This window comes from Pantherophis guttatus, chromosome 5 (assembly GCF_059756535.1).
Source record: "Pantherophis guttatus breed Tessera chromosome 5, ASM5975653v1, whole genome shotgun sequence".
NCBI lineage: Eukaryota > Metazoa > Chordata > Lepidosauria > Squamata > Colubridae > Pantherophis > Pantherophis guttatus.
In genome coordinates, this window is record NC_142067.1 from 53,234,683 (window position 1) to 53,242,191 (window position 7,509).

Consider the following 7,509-nt stretch of genomic DNA (forward strand, 5'->3'; position numbering starts at 1 on the left):
CATACACTCATGTGATAATTATTACATAGGTCTTTCCCAGGCTGGTACGAGAGTAATCACGTAGGTATTTCCTGGCCTGAGCAGTTGGGACTTTTCAGATGACGTAATGTATTTCGACATCCTATTTCCCTGTACGTGCTGTGGCAAGGCCTACGGGTAATTCTGATATGTAGGTATATTTCTATACAACTATTCCCACATCTCCTCCTTTTCTGTTTTGTTGAGATGGGCTTCCTCCAGTTCCAGAAGGACTTTGGTTTCACTTATCAGGATGTCCTTCCTTTTGGAGGGAATAAAATCTTTGCACATTTGCAGAAGGGAGGGGAGACATTGGACACAGCAACAAAGCAAAACAAGCAATATGATTATAGATATAATAGTTGGCATAATTGATTTTAACCAAGAACCATCCGGGAGCCATGACCATAGGGCAGCCCAGATGTCAATGGTGCTAGATCCATCGGATGATAAGGGATTGTTTTTGATCATGTTTTCCATATGTTCTATGGTATGAGTGATGTTATACTGATAATCAGATACATAGGCACAACAATGTGAGTGTATGAGGGCACAAACGCCTCCTTTAGCTGCTAGCATAATATTTAAGGCATATCGGCTTTGTAAGACCACCTCCCTGATTTCAGCCAGTTCTTTGTTCATCAGCTTCAGCACCTTTATAGTCTCGTTGAACATATGTACTGTCCAGTTATTTAGTAAATGAAGATCCCGATAGTTCATTGCCACCCCGAGATTGGGCAAGATGCCTCTGGATATCTGAGTTTTTAATGAGCCACCCAGTGTCAGTGATTGATCGTCCGTGGTGATCCTCCTATTGCGGAGGAGTTGAAAGCGAGGGTCAGACGGGACATGACAGGAGACACTGCCTGCCCATTCTGCCAAAGAAAGTTGCAGGGGATCAGAGATAGCATACAGGGGTTCCCAAGTGGTGAGGGACATAGGAACAAACAAGGAAATAACATCAAAGCCAATGAGACACTTTGCTCGAAACCGGCCTTTGGTGATGAGCAAGGCGAACATATAATGCAAAGGGTTAATAGATTTGCGTGGGGTATTAGGAAGATGAATCCATTCCAGGACGGCAACAGTGCCCTTTTTATATTGAATCAGGGCAGCGGTTGGGATGGACGGGGTGTTAAAAAGTACAAGGGACACAGGTTCATTAGGGATGGCTTGATCCACCCAATGAGTGGCCATCGTGGAGTCGATGAGAGTAAGCACATGCTTTTGAGGATCAGTCAAAACAATGACTGATGAGGGAGATGAAGGGCATTTGAGGGCCAGGAAAAGGGGGGAAAGTTGGGCCATGGTGAGCGCAAGAAACGGGCGGACAAAATTTATCACGCCCAATATCTGCTGGAGGGCCACAAGAGTAAGAGGATTCGGAAGAACAATATGAGGCAGGGTGGGTGAAGAGGAGGAGGTTAAGACTTTATGACCCAGATATGAAAAAGGTGGGTGGGTCTGAATTTTTTCTGGAGCCACCTGAAATCCATGAGAGGACAGGTGCTGAATCAGTTCAGGGAGAAAAGGTTGGACCATGCCAGGAGGACCCGGGGCGGTCATGAGGATATCATCCATGTAGTGATAAAACAGCAAATGAGGGTGAGAAGTACGAAAAGGTGAAAGAACTGCGTCGACATAAAATTGACACATTGTGGGACTGTTGAGCATGCCTTGAGGCAAGACAGTCCATTGATAGCGTGGGGTAGGGCAAGACATATTAGTTTGAGGGATCGAAAAAGCAAAAAGTTCCTTATCATTATTATGCAACGGGATAGTAAAAAAGGCGTCCTTGAGATCAATGACCACCAAATCATAATCTTTAGGAATCAGATTTGGATTGGGCATCCCGCATTGAAGTGGGCCCATTGTCTTAACGATTGCATTGACGGCGCAAAGATCCTGAATTAATCTCCATTTCCCTGATTTCTTTTTGACCACAAATACCGGAGTATTGTACGGGCTAGTGGTTAGCTCCAAATGTCCGAAGCACAGTTGGTCATCCACCAGCTGTTGTAATGCGATTAATTTTTCACTAGTAAGTGGCCATTGATCTATCCAGACAGGTGTAGGGGAGAGCAGAGTAAGTTTCAGGGGAGTTGGAGACATTGCTAGTCCTCTAAAATAAGTTTTGCATCAAATTGTGAAATAAGATCTCTGCCCCATAAATTAACGTGAAGGGGCAGGACAACTGGCTTGATTTGTGCCGTAATCCCTTTTGTAACACGTTGTACTGTGAGCCAATTTTTACTAGAACTTGCCTGTTGTATGCCGCCCACTCCCCGCACTGCTGGAGATGGTTCAAGGGGCTATTGAGAGGGCCATTCTGCTGTTCTTATGACTGAAACGTCAGCGCCAGAATCTAAAAGGCCAGAAAAGAGAATGCCGTTAATTAAAAATGGCATAATCGGTTTCTGGGGAGTGATTGGCTTTGTAAGAGCTAAGAGCTCGGTGGGTGGGGGTTCCACAGAGGAAGCCGACACATCCTTAGGTAACAGTACCAACCGAGCAACAATATCCCCTTTTTTCGCCAATACAGGGACATTGGTATAGAATTGAATCTGAACACAATTTTGGGGTGGAGGATCAATCACGGAAGGAAGGACAAAGATGCCTCGTTGGCGGGCCACCGCCACCGGGAGAATGGTTGCAGTAACATCCGGTGGGAGCGGGCCGGGCAACTGGGCATCTGCGATAACAAGGAGATTAGGAAAGTCAACAGAAGTGTCAGCAAGAAGTTTCAAATCCGTGCCTTGGCAGCAGGGTGGGGCGGAAGGCGGAGAGGAAGCGACAGGAGAGAAGGAAATGTCGCCACAGGAAAGAGAGGGTGCAGCCTTTGGAGGGGAGCTAGCTGCAAGCCCCGTTATTAGTTTCCCTGATTCTGAGGGAAAGCTCAACATTGATTGGCCCAATGGTAGCCCTTTTTACATTTAGGGCATACCGTCTTCGGTTTGGCACTGGAGTTAGGTAGGGGGCAGGCAGCGCCGCCACCCGGGGCTCGGCACTGTTTTTTGAAATGGCCAGGTTTTCCGCAATTGAAAAAAATGCCTTGAGGTTGGTTCCCCTTTTTTTAGGGCTGCAGCCAATGCATCCATCTGGTAGGTTTGGGTGCCGATAACATGGCAAGCTTTAAGAAAATCCGCCAGAGTGGAGGCCGGGTTAGAGACTAATGGCTTGAGAACAGATTGACAATCTGCATTCGCATGTTCAAAAGCAAGTTTCATCAAAATTTCTTTTGCCGCTTCTTGGTTGGAAATTTGGCGGGTTATCACGAGTTGTAAGTGGTTAACGAAGTCGGCGTATGACTCTGTCTCCCCCTGGCGAATAGCAGAAGAGGATTGGGTTGGGGTGCCTTGATCATCGAAACGAGTTAAGGCAGAAAGAACAGCAGAGCTAATGACAGGAAACGCGGGGGGGGGAGGGTTAGATTTTGAGCCTGAGTGTTAATGTTAGCAAAAGCACCTTCCCCAAAGAGTTGGTCAACAGTCCATTGAAAACTTGGGCGAAGAACTCTTGTTTGGATTTCCCTTTTGAATTCTGATTCAAAAACAACATATTGTGTGCCGGTCAATAGCATTCTAAGCAAGTCTTTCCAATCTTGAGGCAACATTTGATAGTTACCAGCAATGGCATTCAACAAACCTCTGGTATAGGGGCTGGCTATGCCATAATCCGTAGTTGCCTTTTTTAGTTCTTTAATCATCTGCAGAGGCAAGGGTTCCCAGTCAACAAGAATGCCGCCGGTGGGTCCTTGTTGAAAAACGACCGGGAATAACTCGGTGTCGGCTAGATCGGCAGCATCTAAAGTGCCGGATTTTAAGGCTTTTTGGTATGCCCCGCGAATAAGACCAGGTTGAGAAATAGAAGCGGGGGCAGCGGCAAGGGGAACCGGGGCTTCAGGGGCCGTGGGTGAAAGGGGGCTCACAACCGAGGGCAGCGGGGTAGTCACCATGACTGAAGGAGTCTGGTATGGCGGCGGATCTAATAAAAGCTGGTGAGGCAAATCAGCGTGGTTTTAAATCAAGGTATAGGCTTTTTTCCAAAGGCACAAAATGTCAGACGGCGCCCAAGGAGGTTGGTGGAAGACTTCGCCAATCTTCTTCCATGTCTCCGTTTTTAGAGATCCGCCCTCTGGATAGGACGGACATTGAGCCCACACATAAGCAAGTAATTTAACAGCCTCACTTTTAGAAAGAGATTTGGTAAAATTTTGTTCTTGAGGAGAGAGGTATTTTTTCCTGCCCAATTGTCTCAACTCTTCTACATGAGCTTTCTGAGCTGCAGACATTCCACCCCCCATACTTACGAAAAGAAGAGTCAGTCGCCAGCAACGTCGTCGGGTGCACCTTGCCTATTCCAGGCGATAAGTAGAGGGTCGGCAGGGACGTATTCCCTTACGGAATCACATCGAGACGTATCCGTTTCACGAGATCACGTCGGGGTCACCAGTTGTGGTGGTCTCCCATGAGAGAAATGAGACACGCAACAGGTATCTTGGGACGAGAGCCCAGAGCTGACTCCATGACCCTCTTTTATTAGAAATTCATCAAGCTCATCATACAGCATCATAGCAAGGCGGGCGGGAGGTGGTTACATGATCGGGTTGCATACACTCATGTGATAATAATTACATAGGTCTTTCCCAGGCTGGTACGAGAGTAATCATGTAGGTATATCCTGGCCTGAGCAATTGGGACTTTTCAGATGACGTAATGTATTTCGACATCCTATTTCCCTGTACGTGCTGTGGCAAGGCCTACGGGTAATTCTGATATGTAGGTATATTTCTATACAACTATTCCCACACTATATCATGCCCAAGGCACAAGCCAAGTCTAGACATGGCCGAAAGGCCACTGTCCAGGAGCAATCAGAGGCTTCCATACGAGACAACCATACTCATGCGCAAGGCAAAGGGGTTCTACTTACATCTAGGTCCGCATATTCTAAACGCCCCTCATTGACATCCAAGGCTGCTAAAAACCAAGGAAAATCTTCAAAGGGCTTACATAAAAAGCACAGTGGCGATGGTCCTCCGCCATCCAAGGTCTGTTGTGGCTCCGTTACTGGAGCCTGTGTCATCGGCAGGAGAGGACTCCAAGAGTGAAGGAGAGGAGTTGGCAAGGCCTCCCTCTCCAGGACCCTTCTCTCTGGCAATGCCTTGTTACTATTGAAACTGTTGGGCAAGATGGTCTCGGCAATCTCTATAGTTCCCTGGGCCAGGTTACACCTTAGAGACCTTCAATGGTTTCTCTTGCCTTTACAGAAGGTGGGCAGGGGGTCTTCTGTGGCCAGAATTGCAGTTCCGAGGGAAGTGCTCGCGTCTCTTCGATGGTGGCGATCCCCTGCGATTTCCAAAGGTTGCCTGTTTTTGGAGCCTCAATGGGTGATAGTGACCACCGATGCCAGCAAGTACAGTTGGGGAGCTCATTGCGGGGCACAAGTCGCTCAGGGCACATGGTCTGCCACAGATGCTGCTCACAGTATCAATTGGCTGGAGCTGCGGGTGATTTCCCTTGCACTTCGGGCCTTTCGTCACATGGTGGCAGGCACCCATGTGATGGTGCTCACCTACAACACCTCTGCCAAGGCACACGTGAATCAACAGGGAGGCACCAGGTCCAAGTCTCTGATGCAAGAAGCCAAGAGATTGGGGCTCTGGGCAGAGCTCCATCTGGCCTCTTTGAAGGCGGACCATATATCAGGAGATGCAAACGTGATGGCGGACTGGTTGAGCCACCAGAGAATAGATCATTCGGAATGGAGCCTACACCCTCTCCTCTTCAAGATGATGGCGGATCGCTTCGGTACGCCACAAGTAGACTTGTTCGCCTCCCAACAGAATGCCAAGCTTCCTCGCTTCTTCTCATGTTTCCACTCTCATCAGGTGGAAGCTGTGGATGCTCTGTGCTCCCCTTGGCCTCAGGGCCTGCTATACGCCTTCCCGCCGATTCCCCTCATTCCAAGGGTACTTCAAAAGCTTCTGATAGAACAGGCGGAGATCATTCTTGTAGCACCGCATTGGCTGAGAAGGTCATGGTTTGCGGACCTCATGAATTTATCAGTGTCTCCTCCTTGGAGGATTCCATGTACCCCCGATTGCCTCAGCCAGGGGGCGATTGTACATCCAGAGTCTCAGTGGCTACAGATGACCGCTTGGCGGTTGAGCAGGAGGCTCTGCAGTGGGACCACATCCCAGCCTCAGTGATTCGTACTATCCAGGCATCCCAGCGGTCATCAACAGACCAAATTTATTCGGCCACTTGGCGGACCTTTTCTCCTTGGTGTGAGATCCACGGATTCTCCACTCTTCGAGCTTCTGTGGTGCAGGTCCTGATGTTTCTCCAGGATGGGTTGGACAAAGGTCTTTCTTCCAACACCCTACAGAGACAGGTGGCCGCTATATCGTCGATACAGACGTACAACTGCACTCATTCTTTGTTGCAACATCCGCTGATTCATAGATTTCTTCGAGGAGCAACGAATCTCTGTCCTCCAGTACAGCATTGGTACCCAACTTGGGACCTTTCACGGGTGTTGGACTCTCTTACAGAGTCTCCTTATGAACCGCTGGCTTTGGCTAGCCTACGACTGTTGTCCAGAAAGGTGGCTTTCCTAGTTGCTATAACTTCTGCGTGGCGGATTTCTGAGCTAGCTGCTTTGTCTATCTGGGAGGATTTGTGTGAGTTTCATGTGGACTGTGTGGTCCTCAGGTTGGATCCTATGTTTGTGCCTAAGATTAACTCTCCTTTTCATCGTTTGTAGGAACTGGTTCTTCCAGATTTCTACCCATGTCCTTCCAATCCATTGGAGAGCCAATTACACATGTTGGATGTCCGGCGGGCTCTTCAAATCTACCTCCGTAGGACTGCTGATATTCGTCGGACAGAATCATTGTTCATTTCCTTTCTCCCTGCTTCTTTAGGACACAAGGTGACTTCTTCAACAATTGGTCATTGGATCCGAGCTACGATCAGTACGGCTTATGAACTCCGGTCTTTGCCGCCTCCTCCTAATGTGACAGCTCATTCTACTAGAAGTGCTGTGATTACAGCTGCCTGGGCCTCTAGGGCTTCGTTGCTTGAGATCTGTAGGGCAGCTACTTGGACTTCTCCTTCCCCCTTTGTTAAACACTATAAGTTAGATAAATTTGCCTCCGAGGAGGCTGCCTTTGAGAGGAGAGTGTTACAGGGTGTTGAAATGCGGGGGGAGTCTTCGGCCCAGACTGTTCCCTCCCATGAGCTGGGACAATGAACTTTGGTATGTCCCACGTCTGGCTGCTGTCTCCACCTTCAATGGAGAAGGGACGTTGGTCCTACCTGATACGCCCCTTCTCGTTGATTGGAGACAGCAGCCAGCCCCACTCTTTCATCAGTCTGATCACTAATGTTGTTTCTGTTTTCTTCCACACTCAGAGTCTGTCTTCCTCCTTCAACAAAAGCTGGAAGCCCCTAGCAACAGGGGCGGAATTTAACTCATTTGACAGGC

General features: G+C 48.5%; 1 pseudogene across 1 annotated transcript; it reads right to left on the reverse strand.

The window, feature by feature from the left end:
* Positions 1-2,889: 2,889 nt before the first annotated feature.
* On the reverse strand, positions 2,890-4,497 carry LOC148113371 (endogenous retrovirus group K member 8 Gag polyprotein-like; annotated as a pseudogene). Its single transcript, XR_015728300.1, has one exon. The product of XR_015728300.1 is annotated as an endogenous retrovirus group K member 8 Gag polyprotein-like (transcript).
* Positions 4,498-7,509: the final 3,012 nt, after the last annotated feature.